At 40.7% G+C, this 18,030-nt stretch overlaps 1 protein-coding gene across 3 annotated transcripts in view; it reads right to left on the reverse strand.

Moving 5' to 3' along the window:
* LOC130919347 (protein-cysteine N-palmitoyltransferase HHAT-like) overlaps positions 1–18,030 on the reverse strand; it is a 359,144-nt gene that overhangs the window by 220,357 nt on the left and 120,757 nt on the right. The window lies entirely within an intron of this gene.

Below are 18,030 nucleotides of genomic sequence, written 5' to 3' on the forward strand. Positions count from 1 at the left end.
TCTTAAAGCTTTTTAGATTTCCCCTTTCATATTTATTGTTTCCACATTATGTCAAATATTGTTCATTTCTATCGTTGGGGGGGTGGATGAGGGGGCCGGGAGGGTGGGGGGGGGCGGCACCACAAGGCATATATGCCTAGGGCACCATATTAGCTAGCGCCGGCCCTGGTAGTGAAAGTTCTTACACCAGGTTTATTGTAGGAATTTTTTTTTTAATTATGTCATTTTCTCTTATATAGTTTTCTACTTCAATAATGAATTACCCCCTGCCCCAAGGATATTTCAACCTTTGTGTCTCTGCTCTCTATAGCCAACCATATTTATTCCGTTCTTTCACAACGTTATCTAGAAAGGAACACATCTTCATTTTCTCTAATAATAAAATAATACTTTTGAAAAAACGGTGCTGATGGTGGCTCACTGAACATCTAATTTGGTTTATTCTCAGATGAACAACAAGTTGAGTAAGGAAGTTTTGATATAGATGTTGAAGGAAGAAAAGGGATAAAGACTGACAGCCAGTGAGTCACAGCCAGAAAGTGTTGATGACAGTGTTGATTTCTATTCACTGTTCCCCCTTTCCCAATTAAATCACAGTCAGCCAAGTATGTATATGAGCACCTGCCCCTCCATCGGTCTCTGCACGGCCCTGCGTTGGAGCCCAAAAGATTATTCATATGCTCCCACCAAGAATCTATCATGTCGTTCTGAAAAGGTGTCACTGTTTAAAAAAAAAAAAAATGTTTTTAAAGACAAAAAGTAATCAACATGTTGCTACCAAAATTTTCCATTAGAATAGCATCTATGTTAGCTCACTGGCTGCAATTGACGCCACTAGACAGCCAATTTATTTTGACTGGATTGGACGTCTAGTACCGTCACTGGCACTGAAGCCATAGGATTCATTGCCAGTCTTATGTTGGCATTTACAGGTTACTTCCTACCGATTAAGTCACTTCCTATTCATTAGGGGACATTCTTGAGTCACTTCTTTTCAGTAACATAAATCAACAGGAAATGAGCTGTAAATGCCCCAAAATCAACAGGAAGTGACCCATAACTGCCACGCGCGGATATAGACTTTCCTATATATGAACTGACTGTGCTTTGCGTTGTAGCCAAATCTAAACCTGAGGAGGAAAGTTGGATATTTAGAATTTCTTTAAACCTAAGCTTTCAAAAGCACCAACAACAACTGAGCTTGAACGGAGGAACATTGTTAAGACATACTGTATATACAGTACAAACAAAGATTTTATAACCTGGACATTATGTCATTTTTGGTAGGCATCAGCAAAAAAATAAGGCACACATTTCCAAATATGGAGGATGGATTGTCTCCTAAAACCACTGAGATGCAGATAAAACTGCCCTTGGCACAGTTATTCCTGTAACACATACAAACACAAAACTGATTTTCATTCAAAATTGTATTTTTTCAATGATTTGCAAAATAAAAGTTAACAAAAACAGCAGTAACCGCAACCACCATCTCCTAATTTCTCCCTACATTTCCTAAATTCAAATCCTCAATTTCAACTGGTTAAGAACATTGGATGTACATTAAAATTGAAGCTAATGTTAACGATTACTTTTGTTTTTTTATTTATTGATTTTTTTTTTTACAGTGCTGGCCAAAAGTATTGGCACCCCTGAAATTCTGTCAGATAATGCTCAATTTCAATCTTCCAGCAAACGATTGCAATTACAAATGCTTTGGGAGTAATATCTTCATTTATTTTGCTTCCAATTAAAAAACACAAAAGAGAATTAAAAAAATAATTAAATCATTATAATTTTACACAACACTCCAAAGATGGATTGGCACAAGAGGATTGGCACCCTCAGCCTAATACTTGGTAGCACAACCTTTAGACAAAATAACTGCGAACAACTGCTTCCGGTATCCATCAATGAGATTCTTACAATGCTCTGCTGGAATTTTAGACCATCCTTCTTTGGCCAACTGCTTCAGGTCTCGGAGATATGAAGGGTGCCTTCACTAAACTGCCATTTTCAGATCTTTCAACAGGTGTTCCATGGGTTCAGGCCTGGACTCAATGCTGGCCACTTTAGGAGTCTCCAGTGCTTTCTCAAAAAACATTTTCTCATGGGTTTTTGAAGTGTCTTTTGGGTCATTTTCCTGCTGAAAGACCCATGACCACTGAGGGAGACCTAGCTTTCTCATACTGGGTCCTATATTATGCTGCAAAATTTGTTGGTAGTCTTCTAGACTTCATAATGCCATGCACACGGTCAAGCAGTCCAGTGCCAGACCAGAGACAGCAAAGCAACCCCAAAACATCAGGGAACCACCGCTATGTTTGACTGTGGGGAATGTCTTCTTTTCTTTGAAGGCCTCGTTTTTTTTTTTCCTGTGAACTACGTTGATACCTTTTCCCAAAATGCTCTACTTTTGTCTGCGCACGGTAGACACAGCAATGTTCAGGTCTTTGGAGATGGACTTGAAGGCTTGAGATTGCCCATGCTTCCTCACAATTTTGCTTCTCAAGTCCTCAGACAGTTCTTTGGTCTTCTTTCTTCTCTCCATGCTCAATGTGCTGCACACATGGACACAGGACAGAGGTTGAGTCAACTTTAATCCAATTTAACTGGCTGCAATTGTGGTTTAGTGATTGCCACCACCTGTTATGTGTCACAGGTAAGTAACAGGTGCTGTTAATTACACAAATTAGAGAAGCATCACATGATTTTTCAAAGTGGTGCCAATACTTTTGTCCGACCCATTTTTGGAGTTTTGTGTAAAATGATAATGATTTTTTTCCCCCAATTCTCTTTTGTGTTTTTTCATTGCAAGCAAAATAAATGAAGATAGTACCACCAAAGCATTTGTAATTGCAATCATTTTCTGGGAGAAATTGAGCATTATCTGACAGAATTGTAGAGGTGCCAAATGCTTTTGGCCAGCACTGTAAATAATAAAGATATAAGTAACATGCAGTACAAGCCAAAAGTTTGGACACACTTCATTCAATGCGACACAAATGAAGGTCCCAACCCCACTGATAAAGCAATAAATTAATGAAATCAACGAGAGACAGCGAGAACCAAAAGTGGTATTTGCCATGTGGCAAAAATGTTTTGCCATGTGGCAATTTTTTTTGCCATGGCAATTTTTTTTGCCATGTGGCAAAAATGTTTTGCCATGTGGCAATTTTTTTTGCCATGTGGCAAAATGTTTTTGCCATGTGGCAATTTTTTTTGCCATGTGGCAATTTTTTTTTGCCATGTGGCAATTTTTTTTGCCATGTGGCATTTTTTTTTTTTGCCATGTGGCAAAATGGGTTTTGCCATGTGGCATTTATTTGGGGTATGTGGCAAAATGCATTTCGGTTTGTGGGGGGGTATATGGTATTTTGGGGGGTATATGGCTGTTTTGCAGGCCATACAATTCCATGCCATTGACAGCTATGCACGTCCAAATTGTATTTTCATTTTAAATGGCAGAAAAACATCTGTGGCTGTGTTTTTTGACGGTACACTTTACATTAGAGCTTATCGGCATTCATCTGGAACCCCAAGTAAGGCTCTGCCATTGACGGCTATGCACGTCCAAATTGTTTTTTTCATTTTAAATGGCAGAAAAACATCTGTGGCTGTGTTTTTTGACGGTACACTTTACATTAGAGCTTATCGGCATTCATCTGGAACCCCAAGTAAGGCTCTGCCATTGACGGCTATGCACGTCCAAATTGTTTTTTTCATTTTAAATGGCAGAAAAACATCTGTGGCTGTGTTTTTTGACGGTACACTTTACATTAGAGCTTATCGGCATTCATCTGGAACCCCAAGTAAGGCTCTGCCATTGACGGCTATGCACGTCCAAATTGTTTTTTTCATTTTAAATGGCAGAAAAACATCTGTGGCTGTTTTTTGACGGTACACTTTACATTAGAGCTTATCGGCATTCATCTGGAACCCCAAGTAAGGCTCTGCCATTGACGGCTATGCACGTCCAAATTGTTTTTTCATTTTAAATGGCAGAAAAACATCTGTGGCTATGTTTTTTGACGGTACACTTTACATTAGAGCTTATCGGCATTCATCTGGAACCCCAAGTAAGGCTCTGCCATTGACGGCTATGCACGTCCAAATTGTTTTTTCATTTTAAATGGCAGAAAAACATCTGTGGCTGTGTTTTTTGACGGTACACTTTACATTAGAGCTTATCGGCATTCATCTGGAACCCCAAATAAGGCTCTGCCATTGACGGCTATGCACGTCCAAATTGTTTTTTCATGTTAAATGGCAGAAAAACATCTGTGGCTGTGTTTTTTGACGGTACACTTTACATTAGAGCTTATCGACATTCAACTGACACCCAAGTAAGGTTCTGCCATTGACGGCTATGCACGTCCAAATTTCGGTGTCAGCTGTCTTTCTGCACTGATGAATCTTGGGTATGCGGTCACTACGCTCGCGGTTTGACCAGAGGCGTAGCAAGGGTCGAAAAGTGAAAAGAAGGTGGCGAAAAGTAGCACTTTACATTGACTCATATGGATGTACTTACATTCGGGCATGGACGCACACATTTTAACAGGTGGCTGTCCTCTGCTCGAAATGCGCACCTTACGCCTATTCTCGCTCCCAGAATACACAGCGCTTGTGACGTAGGACAATAACAGGACTGGTTGCCATGGGAACGTACGCATACCCAAGGAACCTTGCTAAAAGGAGTATTGAAATTGCTAATAAAATAGTTTAGAATTATTTTAGATGCATATATGTTGTATTTTTCCTATATAGTATTCAACGAGGAATACAATAGACTAATTAATAGACTTTTTGGGAAAATCACCATTTCTTTTAGTAGTTACGAGTAATGAGTTGGCCTGTGAAAAGCAACGTAAAACAACTCGGCAAAGAATTTCCAGAGAGTTTGGTGAGTCACTCTTTAAACAATCATGTGGTATTAATAGCTGATTGGACTTTCTTAAACATGTAAAATCTACAAAAAAAGTCTATTAATGGGTCTATTGTATTCCTCGTTGAATACTCTATAAGAAAAATACAACATATATGTATCTAAAATAATCCTAAACTATTTTATTAGCAATTTCAATACTCCTTTTAGCAAGGTTCCTTGGGTATGCGTACGTTCCCATGGCAACCAGTCCTGTTATTGTCCTACGTCACAAGCGCTGTGTATTCTGGGAGCGAGAATAGGCGTAAGGTGCGCATTTCGAGCAGAGGACAGCCGCCTGTTAAAATGTGTGCGTCCATGAACGAATGTAAGTACATCCATATGAGTCAATGTAAAGTGCTACTTTTCGCCACTTTTATGGCCAAGATGGACCACACGTGCATGCAGCACGCACTCGCACCCCCTTACCTTTGTGTTCATTATACTGCGCGAGTATGTATGTGTGTCACGTGACTCAAAAGGGCCCCATGTTGCTCGTTGCCTGGGGCCCCCGGGGACCCTTGCTACGCCTCTGGTCAAACCGCGAGCGTAGTGACCGCATACCCAAGATTCATCAGTGCAGAAAGACAGCTGACACCGAAATTTGGACGTGCATAGCCGTCAATGGCAGAACCTTACTTGGGTGTCAGTTGAATGTCGATAAGCTGTAATGTCAAGTGCATCGTCAAAAAACACAGCCACACGTTTTCCGCCATTTAAAATGAAAATACAATTTGGACGTAGATAGCCGTCAATGGCAGAGCCTTACTTGGGGTTCCAGATGAATGCCGATAAGCTCTAATGTAAAGTGTACCGTCAAAAAACACAGCCACAGATGTTTTTCTGCCATTTAAAATGAAAAAACAATTTGGACGTGCATAGCCGTCAATGGCAGAGCCTTACTTGGGGTTCCAGATGAATGCCGATAAGCTCTAATGTAAAGTGAACGGTCAAAAAACACAGCCACAGATGTTTTTCTGCCATTTAAAATGAAAAAACAATTTGGACGTGCATAGCCGTCAATGGCAGAGCCTTACTTGGGGTTCCAGATGAATGCCGATAAGCTCTAATGTAAAATATACCGTCAAAAAACACAGCCACAAATGTTTTTCTGCCATTTAAAATGAAAAAACAATTTGGACGTGCATAGCCGTCAATGGCAGAGCCTTACTTGGGGTTCCAGATGAATGCCGATAAGCTCTAATGTAAAGTGTACGGTCAAAAAACACAGCCACAGATGTTTTTCTGCCATTTAAAATGAAAAAAACAATTTGGACGTGCATAGCCGTCAATGGCAGAGCCTTACATGGGGTTCCAGATGAATGCCGATAAGCTCTAATGTAAAGTGTACCGTTAAAAAACACAGCCACAGATGCTTTTCTGCCATTTTAAATGAAAATACAATTTGGACGTGCATAGCCGTCAATGGCATGGACTTGCAAAACAGCCATATACCCCCCGAAATACCATATACCCCCCACAAACCGAAATATATTTTGCCACTTACCCCAAATAAATGCCACATGGCAAAATCCATTTTGCCACATGGCAAAAAAAAAATGCCACATGGCAAAAAAATTGCCATATGGCAAAAACATTTTGCCACATGGCAAAAAAAAATGCCACATGGCAAAAACATTTTGCCACATGGCAAAAAAAATTGCCACATGGCAAAAAAAAAAGCCACATGGCGAAAACATTTTGCCACATGGCAAAAAAAATTGCCACATGGCAAAAAAAAAATGCCACATGGCAAAAACATTTTGCCACATGGCAAAAACCACTTTTGGTTTTCGGCCCTGCTGAAATCAACCCTGAAAAGGCATACCTGTGAAGCGACGCCAGCTCTACGCAGGGGCAAGAGGGGGCAGTGCTCCCTAAAATAAATGTTTTGCCCCCCTCAAATCAGACTTTTTGGAGATGAGATGCGTGTTCTGCAACCTGGCAGTTTTTTTTTTTTTTTTTTTTTTACATAGGATTTTGACAGTTGCCGTCATATTTTCGGGATCAAAGCACCGTTTACAGGAATGGCGTTCCAGTCCCGAATCTTTCACCCCTGCTTGTATCGCAAATCGTAACGTGAGGTACCTAGAGGTTCCCACCCCTATCAGGAATACCCATACGTCTATCGCGTCAGTGACACTGCCAAGTATGTATTCCTAACAAATAGTCTAACACAGCAAGCCAATCTACTAGACAGAGCTCTGGGGCAGCAGCTATTCCTTTCCCTGATGATAGCGAAGCAGAATGACAACCGTGGCGTTCTCTCACCCAGATTTTTTACAATTGTCCAAATATGGTGTGCCTAACTATGTATGTGTGTGCGTACTGCAGAGGTCGGTAGAGTATCCAAAAATTATTCTTAACATTAACATTAGCCCTTTCGTGCACTAATAATGATTTTTTTTTTTTTTTTTTTAATTAACCCTTTAAAGCTGTGGTGTCGTTATAAGCCCCCCTAAAACATTCTTAAGCCCCTCCTAATTAATTTGGTGTTGTTTTACTAAAAAAAAATAATAATAAAACTACAAAAAATGCTGTCATATTCACTATGAAGTTGCCAGAATATTAGTTTAAATCAATAACCATATTAACTGTCATTATTAACTTAAAATGTGATCGTAAATCTGTCAGTTTCCCCTTACTTTATAGAGTAAGGTAGCGAGCCCCTTCAGTGTGTTGCTATCCAATCCATTCCACTTGTTCATATTGAGAACGCCCACATCTCTGAAAATCCAGTCCGCGTTTTCCTTGTGACCTAGTTAGCAGTCGGTACTACCTCTTTTTTCCCCGCAGTCGATCTCTGCGCACGTCTTTTTCCTTTGTTATTTTGCGGTCAAAAGTTACTCCTCAGCTCTAAAATAACGCCGCTACTTAGCTGCTGCTGCTGCTGCTGCTGCTGCTTGCTAGTTAGTCCGAAATGCCTTGTGAAGGTCCTAGTAGAGTTAAGTGTGCACTCTTGTTACCACTATCTTTGGGGTGACTTCCTTCTGGAGCATCAGCTGTGTTTCTCACTTTATGCCAATGAGCTCATCCAGGAGCCACCTAAAATGTTTTTTGATTTCACAGGTATGCCATTTGTACCCTGGTACTCCAGACTCACCGCTGTTCCAGCTATTGAGTCTGGCCACCATTAAGCGGATAAAATTTCCAGGGCGGAGCAAGCCACAGCAAACAGACAGCGGAGTGGACCAATCAGCGACGGGCGGGACAAGGGACTTGCGCGCCGAAGTAAAGATACGAGGAGAGCTGAGTTTATTCAACATGGCTGGCGCGAGACAGACTGTTGTCAATGACTTGTGTCGCTGTGTTTTTGGTAATTTAAAACAGATTTTTCTGTGGATTGGATCATATTCTCGTCTCTCCTGTTCGCCATTACGCGGATAAAATTTCCAGGGCGGAGCAAGCCACAGCAAACAGACAGCGGAGTGGACCAATCAGCGACGGGCGGGACGAGGGACTTGCACGCGGAAGTAAACATACGAGGAGAGTGGAGTTTATTCAACATGGCTAGCGCGAGACAGACTGTTGTCAATGACTTGTGTCGATGTGTTTTTGGTAATTGATAAGTTTTGGTAAACTGATTTTACCGTGGATTGGAACATATTCTCGGCTCTCCTGTTCGCCATCTGTGTTGTTGCGGAGATGACTTCCGACGCGGAAGAGTGATGTTGCTCGTTAGGAACACGTCAAGCAAATAAACGAATCTGATTTGTCAATTGATTTTGTAGTTGCTCGAGAGGCCGTTAATGGGCTGGGTCCCAGACTATACTCTCAGTGTTTGAAAAACACAGGGAGAACAGTCTGGCCGTGCCAGGCAATGCCATTTGAATCAATGGGGTTGGGACCTTCATTTGTGTTGCATCAAATGGGTGTGTCCAAACTCTTGGCCTGTACTGTATGGATGGATGTATGGATGGATGGATGTTATGAATAATTTTTGGATACGTGTTTGTGTGCATGTGTGTGTGTGAACCCCCCTGCTCTTAAAACCTAGTGACGCCGCTGCTCACAAGGAAATTCATTGAATTCATTGGCTGCCAATGATGGCGCTAGACATCTCAGCCATTTTAAGTTATTGATAATTAGTGAATAAAAAAATATCTGTCCATCCATTTACAGCACCGCTCATCCTTAACTGGGTCCGCTCATCCTTAACTGGGTCACGGGGTGCTGGAGCCTGGAGCCAATTTATTTAAAAAATTGATAAAAAAATACAATAATTCTAATGATCATTTTTGTAAAATTCCTTGTCACATGTGGATTAGCTCTTGCTTTTGACACCACTATCAGTAGAAATATTTTACCCAGAATGAACAGCTCTGAAAAATATCGTCAAAGCTGTACTTTGACAGTGATTTCTGTTGACAAACATGTATTTTGACGTTTAATTAAAAAATATTTTATTTAAAAAATGTCATTTATCAATGTTTGTGTTTACAGTACTGAAAATAATACAATAGTTTTAACTTTGATCTTTTTACGAAGAACTACATCTCCCAAGATGCTTATTGACCAAACAATCATGATTTTTCAACAACATATCTCCCAACCAGGGGTCGCGTTAACCGGATATTTTCCGTCGTTGACCGGTTTTTTAAAAACGGTGACGGAAAAAACTGAAATCCGTCCGTCATTTTGACAGGTTGCAATTCACACCCCAGACCACAGGGTGGTGAGTCAGCATATTAGCTATTGTTTCTCTTAATGCATGACGTCGTTGGCTCTTCTGTCAGAATATTGTAGCGTCACCGGGGTCTGGCGGCGGCACCGTGATTGACACATCAACGCGAGGTTCTTATTGGTGCACCCGGTGTGCCAGCGCGTCATCCAATCACCCAATCACATGATGTCACAACTCCGCCCCCTGACCGGAGCCGCCATATAGACCCTACCCACCGACGTCATAAAACCACGTGCTCGCTGTATGGTTCAGCCCACTTGTCCGTCATTTTGTCTCTGTATTAGCATTGGTTTCAATTGATCGAGGAATTTAAAATGCATTTCATGGAAGACCCGGTGCTTTCTGATGCCGTAAACTCACTGGATGTGTTGCATAAAAGGCGTTATGTGGAAATGCTTCGTTCTATACAGTTGCCAGATCCATATTTGATGCCCAAATCGATGTTTTTCGACCCACTGTCTTCGCCCTGTCTGCGACATCTGCTACGCTGATATTTACAATTATCTTGTCCACACAAAATCAGCCTATTCTCACGAAAATTTGAAAAACGTCAAGAGCTTGGAGGCTTATAAATACTTCGTTGCTGGTTGGGTGATACAGGTCCTCGTCCATGAAAATTCGGCAGGAATCTATCTTGTGCTTGGAAAGGTGAGTTACGAAATTTTCAATTCAAAATCTTTTGTTATTCCTAACATCCACTGTCAAGTCTAATGTATTTCATGTCGTTTGTCAATGGAGTTAAGGCTTTTAATGTTTATATGGTTTAGCGATAGCACTCTTGTTGTCGGCGATTAGCCTAGCAATGATCTTAATTGTGGTTATTTGTCAGCCCAAAACCCTCTAAGTATATCTTAAATGCATCTTACCGGATATAAAATGACTACTACATAGACTGTGGTGATTTTTTTGGTGCCCAGTTTTCACGTCGGATTGCAGCCATCCATTTCGCTCTCCACTTTGGATCCCTCGGAATACGGTAAAACTTCAAGTCTCTCTTTCCATCTTCTCTGTTAGTGCAACCAACAGCCACACACGCCTTCACCATTTTGATTATTAATGTTCAGGAGCAGAAAAACACGCCGTAAATAGGAGGAATGTACGTAGCCGTAACAGGGAAACATGATGTGTTGACGGACAAGTGGGCGGCACTAGTCAAAAACCCTCGGTCCGCCATTGGATTTTTTTATATTTTTTTTACTTTCTGGTATCTTTTTCTACGGAAGCGCAGAGCTGCCAGTGTTAAGTGACACATTTCTACCAGGGCTTTCTCAGTTTTATGCATTTCCAGCCTTTTTAACAAATTAGCAACCTTGTTTCAACGACTAGTTAGTGGCGAAGGTTAAATGATAAAAACATGACCTTTTCCCATAGTTCGTCAGGGTTTGTCAACATCCATTACGTTTTCATAAGCAGAGTCTATAGTAGAGGTCTGCCAACCTAGTCCTCGAAAGCCGCTATCCGACTTGTTTTCCATGTCTCCCTCCTTTAACACATCTGAATCAAATGATCAGCTCATCAACAAGCTCTGCAGGAGCCTGGTAACGATCCTGATTATTTGATTCAGGTGTGTTAAAGAAGTGAGACATGGAAACAAGCTGGATAGCGGCTCTTGAGGACCAGGGTTGCAGACCCCTGGTCTATAGTCTATGAAGGGAAGTGAAATTAAATAGCAGATGTTTAATAACAAATTAAAAGAATGAAACAATGAAATGTAATTGCTACAAGGATGTTAAGACTGTTTCTCTAGGCACAGGGGCCTTTTGACAAGAGACCACTTGGGACTCGCGATTGGAGGTCAGGAGGAAGGTAGCAGCTAAAGGTCAAAGGGCCATAGGAAGGCCATTCGCTTTGGAAGCTCCCTAGGACCAGAGGACAACAAAGGGCAACAGTCTTCAGGCCGGACGACAACGTGGGGTGTCCACCAGTCCGGCCATATCGACAGCAGACGTCTTTGATTATCATTCATCACATGTGACAATAATGACCGGGATTTCCATGGACATAATGACTCTAATCACATGAACTCACATCATCAGTTCTTCACTCACATGTAATAAAATACTGGGCAAGCCAGAAAGACTTTGTCAGTCTACTCCGATCTTTTTTGGGCTAGGACCAGGAGTAGTTCACTGACCCAGCATGCTGCTTAGAACTCCTCTGTCAGTAACTTAGGGCAATAAATTGTTGACTTTGAACATGTCGCCGTTATTGGAGTCCTTTAACGAAAACGAACACGAATGGAACCTTGAGGATTAATCATTTAACAGGTAATTTAAAACACAAGTTCCTTTATCTACTATGGGAAAAGGTCATGTTTTTAGCATTCAGCCTTCACGAGTTCGCCATTAGCCCTACATTAAAACGAGGTTATCAATACGTTACAACAAAATGTTAATACGTTAAAATGAGGTTAGCTATAGACCCTACCCACGTGACGTCACAACTCCGCTCTCCTGACTGGTGCCGCCCACTTGTCCGTCAACACATTGTGTTGACCTGTTACGGCTACGTACATTCCTCCTATTTACGGCGTGCTTTTCTGCTCGTTAACATTAATAATCAAAATGGTGAAGGCGTGTGTGGCGGTCGGTTGCAATAACAGAGAAGATAGACGGAGAGACTCAAAGTTCTACCGGATTCCGAGAGACACGGAGAGGAGAGAGCGAGATGGGCTGCTGCAATTCGACGAGAAAACTGGGCTCCAAACGATTACTACAGATAATGTAGTAGTCATTTTATATCTGGTAAGATGCATTTAATATATATTTAGAGGGTTTTGGGCTGACAACCACAATTAAGATCATTGCTAGGCTAATCGCCGACAACATACACGTATGTATGTAGTGAGTGCTATCGCTAAACCATATAAACATTAAAAGCCCTAGCTCCATTGACAAATGACATGAAATACATTAGACTTGACAGTGGATGTTAGCAAGAACAAAAGATTTTGAATTGAAAATTTCGTAACTCACCTTCCGAGCACAAGATATATTCCTGCCGAATTTTCGTGTACGAGGACCTGTTTCACCCAACCAGCAACGTAGCATTTATAAGCCTCCAAGCTCTTAAAGTTTTTCAAACTTTCGTGAGAATAGGCTGATTTTGTGTGGACAAGATAGTTGTAAATATCAGGGTCAAGCAGAGACGGTGAAGGCAGCCGGTCAAAAATCATCGATTTAGGCATCAAATATGGATCTGGCGACTGTATAGAACGAAGCTTTTCCACATAACGCCTTTTATGCAACACATCCAGTGAGTTTACGGCATCAGAAAGCACCGGGTCTTCCATGAAATGCATTTTAAATTCCTCGATCAATTGAAACCAATGCTAATATAGAGACAAAATAACGGACAAGTGGGCGGAACCATACAGCGAGCACGTGGTTTTATGACGTCGGTGGGTAGGCTCTGTTGTGTGTCAGCTCGTCATATTTACACATTACCGCTACGTACATGCCTCCTATTACGGCGTGCTTTTCTGCTCGTTAATATTAATAATCAAAATGGTGAAGGCGTGTGTGGCGGTTGGTTGCTGTAACAGAGAAGATAGACGGAGAGACTTGAAGTTCTACCGTATTCTGAGAGACCCGAGATGAGAGCGAGATGGACTGCTGTAATTCGACAAGAAATCTGGGCACCAAACAATCACCACAGACTATGTAGTAGTCTTTTTATATCTGGTAAGATGCATTTAATATATATTTAGAAGATTTTGGGCTGACAACCACAATTAAGATCGTTGTGTGACGTTGGTGATTGGGGTCTATGTCGTTGCCTTTTTTTCTTTGGGGGCGGAGTTGTTGGTAAGCAGAGTAAAAAGGGAGAAAAATACCACGACTCCCGTGTCTAATTTTTCGCCGCCAAGCAAGTGTTACAATATTAATTAAAAATGAATGAAAACTAAATACTATTGAATATGTCATCATTATCATTTAAAAAATTTAAGTGACGGGTAAAAATAGACTATGACCGGATTTTTATGACCCTGTCAGTCAAAATGACAGACAACGAAAATGTCTAGCGCAACCTCTGCTCCCAACTGTTAATATTTTTTTTCCTGGTTAAGGGAAACCTCTTATCTTGAACGAGAAGTTGTAATTTGAATTGCTTTTTACCGAACTGGGCGTGTTGTACGCTCCTATCGGGCTGGAGAATTGCCTGTAAAAATAAGTGAATGAACAAACCGGTACACGATAAAATGTACACAAATACTGCACAGAAAATGTCATTTGTATTCAAAAAGGTTTACCATAATTTTTTTGGGCCCTGTCAGTGTTTTACTTTTGATATGTGTAATGCAATGTACTTTGTGTAATATTCTGTACTGCCAGTGAAGATGTAATGTATATCCCAAAGGGACCAATAAATCTTAATCTAATCTAAATCGAGTAATTCAATGATGTAAAATATCCAATGCTTGGTGTAAGACATAGTTTAATATAATCACATAACGCTCAATTTACATTAAAACTCATCGAGCTATAAAGACACTCAGATTGCCATTCTCCATGTCTAAGCAGTTGAACAGGACAGGCTTTAAAGAATAGGAAAAAAATACAACTCATATATAAGACAATGCAATGTCAGTTAGGAGCAAAACAAACATGGACCAAAAATGTTTTTTTCCCCAAGTCATACAAAGATTATTTGTGATAGCTATTTGTAAATCAATATATCTGACTCTACAAAATAAAAGAAAGTGTATTTTGTCATTCTTTTATTATATATTTGAGCAGTGTAGGCAACCTGGTCTATTTTTGTAACCCTGTAGCTGCCCGTAGTTTGCACATGCAAAGGACAGATAGTGCCGTCTCGACAGATTGTGTGCAAGAGAATAGAATAGAAATTCTTTATTGTCAGTATACAACCACAACGGTATTTCTAGCTTCGCCATGATGTGCACCACATAAAACAACAAAAGTATTTTAAGGCCAAGGGCATACGTTTGGTCTCAACTTTGTTAGGGACGATATAACAGCATAACCTGCATGTACACGTTTTGCTGGTGACAGGACATTAATAAGACCAAACGGATTGGATGAACGGGGCAAAGGGCCACATTCCTCATGAATATGAACCGAATTAACTGATAGGTTAAATGATCAGTGCAAAATAAATCTGTATCGACTGATAATAACTGTTACGTGCATTGGTTCAGGTGATACACTGTTCGATCCGAACGTTTGTCTTCAAAAACTACTAAAGAAACATTTTGAAAACTTCCAGAAAAACTATGTTTTTTATTAGCAAACATAAACATAATGAAAATAATTCACTTAATAATAGTAGGGTCAATTCTATCCTTACAACACATGGGAAGACAATCTAAATCCCCTATATAACTGAACTCATTATATTATGCAAATAAGGTTGCTTAAAAGTGGGTGGGAACAATTTGAGCATCCTGAAAAGTTGGTAGTGTTATGTCCCTAGCGTCCCTATGCAAACCTACGCCTTTGAATAAGGCTGATATAATACCACAGGTTGACTGTGTACACAGATTAGGAATTAATGGCCACCAGGTCTCCATCCAGCCATCGGAGTCTCCTGGAGTCCAAGCCGAATATAGACCCTACTCACCTACGTCACAAAATGGGCGTGTCGCTGTTTCCGGCCGCCATATTGTACCTCTTTTTCAGACCTATTCTCATTGTTTTCTATTAGTCGAGCAAGTTATAGAGCAATTCATGGAAGCCCCGGTGTTATCTGACGCTGTAAACTCATTGGATCCGTTGCATAAAAGGCGTTACGTGGAAAAGCTTCAGTTTATCCATTCGCCAGATCCGTATTTGATGCCTAAATCGATGTTTTTCGACCCGCTGGCTTCGCCTGACATCTGATACCCACACAAAATCAGCCTATTCTCACGAAAGTTTGAAAAACTTTAAGAGCTTGGAGGCTTATAAATGCTACGTTGCTGGTTAGGTGAAACACGTCCTCGTACACGAAAATTCGGCAGGAATCTTGTGCTCGGAAGGTGAGTTACGAAATTTTCAATTGAAAATCTTTTGTTCTTGCTAACATCCACTGTCAAGTCTAATGTATTTCATGTCATTTGTCAATGGAGCTAGGGCTTTTAATGTTTATATGGTTTAGCGATAGTACTAACTACATACATACGTGTATGTTGTCGGCGATTAGCCTAGCAATGATCTTAATTGTGGTTGTCAGCCCGAAACCCTCTAAATATATATTAAATGCATCTTACCAGATATAAAATGACTACTACATAATCTGTGGTAGTCGTTTGGAGCCCAGTTGTCTCGTCGAATTGCAGCAGTCAATCGCGGCCTCCTCTTCGTGTCTCTCGGAATACGGTAAAAATTCAAGTCTCTCCGTCTATCTTCTCTGTTTTTGCAACCGACCGCCACACACGACTTCACCATTTTGAGTATTAATGTTGACGAGCAGTAAAACGTGCAATAATAGGAAGAATTTACGAAGCGCTAATGCATTTCTATGGCGAGTATGCGGACATCATGGCGCGGGGGCGTGGCTCTGACGTCACGTGAGTAGGGTCTATAGGACACCGGTACGGGGGTGTAACAACGGCATTTCACCGGAGTACCCGCAACGGCACGTTGCCCTGTCGCGGCACACTGGTCGGACCCCAATATCACCCCCCCAGGCGCGGAGGCTGGCTGTCGAGTGGACAGTCCGCGAATGACACGACACTCATTCAAAGTTGAAGTGATGGGGCTCCAGGCGTGGACGCCAGCGACTCGCCGGTAGTCCACTCTCTTACTGGGCAGGCTTGTGTCGGGCCACTCGCCGACCACTCTTGTACCGGCGCGTCGCGGACACTCCGGTTGGAACGAATTGCCAACCGTCACGTCAGGGCAGCAGGTGAAGTTCGCCGTGTTGAATCACATTAAGCAGCAGGGCACCGTACTCCAGTGAAATGCCGATGTCACACCCCCGTACCGGTGCCCTATATTCGGCTTGGACTCCAGGAGACTCCGATGGATGGATGGAGCCCTGGTGGCCATTATTCTTGCTTCATACTTTTATGCCATTGGCGCAATCAGCTGCCACTCAAACACACCGGAACTAGCGTTGACGTTGAATCTTTGTGTCAAAATGATTCAATCGAAAAAAAAAGTGCCTTCAAAACTTTTCCCACTTCAAAAAAAAGTGTGTTCAAAACTTTTTCCACATTGAAAAAAAAGAGTTTAAAACTTTTTGCTTTTCAAAAAAGTGATACTTCAATAAAAGATACATATATTTCAAATAAAAAAATATATTTTCCCCAAAAAATATTTTTGCAAATGATTTTTTTCTTTGATTAAAAATAGTTTTTTGATTAAAGCAACTTTTATTGCGATTGAATGATTTTGACACAAATGTCCTACCTCTAATATGGCTCAAACACAAAAAGGATTGCTTCAATCAAAGAAAACGGTTTGAATGAAAAATAAAGTGTTCAAATGCGAATTTCTGAGTGTCAAATATTTTTTCACATTCAAACTTTTTTTTCAAGGATTGAATTCTTTAAAATTTTTGATTGGAGTGATTTTCTTTTGAAAATACATATATTTTTGTTTGAAGCGACTTAATTTTTGATTGAATAATAAAGACACAAATGTCCTAGCCAAAATGTGGTCCAAACGCAAAATGACATGACTTCAATCAAAAATGGTGTTTCAATAAAAAAAAAACGACTTAAATCAAAAAAAAAATTCTCAATCAAAGAAAAGTAGTTTTCAAATATATTTTTTTGAGTTTCAAATTTATTTTTGCATTCAAACACATTTTTTTTTTGATTGAAGAGACGCTTTCTTCGATTGGAAATATATATTTTGATTGAAGCAACTTTTTATTTGATTGAAGCAACTTTTTTTTTGATTGAATAATAAAGACACAAATCTACCTCCATAGGCACTGCTGCCACTTGCTCATGTCTGCCTATGCGCATTTTTTTTTCCCACAGCAGATTTCAAAAATGCATTCATGCAGGAAGACGCCATCTAAAGGACGTCATTATTAAAGGAAAATTCCATCATTGTTTCTTCGATGGCATGTTTTAAGGTTCCAACTACTATGAATAAAATTATTTTCTTCCATCACTCTTGCTTTTATTGGATCGTTAAAAAGTTCCCATTTTTGGGGGGGTCACCCTGTACAATGTATAATCCCACTTCGTCCAATATGTTGATCTTCTCCCACTTCTGAAAATCTTTCCCTTCACCCCTGGACATCCTACCTAGGCCATCTACAACTGCAGCCACCTCATCCACATCCTCATCCCGTGTTACTCTTTTTTTATGTAATACATTTCAAAGAAATAATGCTATGACATTTCCGTTTGAGTGTTGGAACATTTGTAGTGAAATTAGCTGTTGTTGCTGGTGTGTGTTGGGGGGGGGGGGGGGGGGGGGGGCACCGTCATATTTGCCAAGGGCACCAAATTGTTCAGACC

This window comes from Corythoichthys intestinalis, chromosome 1, assembly GCF_030265065.1.
Source record: "Corythoichthys intestinalis isolate RoL2023-P3 chromosome 1, ASM3026506v1, whole genome shotgun sequence".
In the NCBI taxonomy this organism is placed as follows: Eukaryota; Metazoa; Chordata; class Actinopteri; order Syngnathiformes; family Syngnathidae; genus Corythoichthys; species Corythoichthys intestinalis.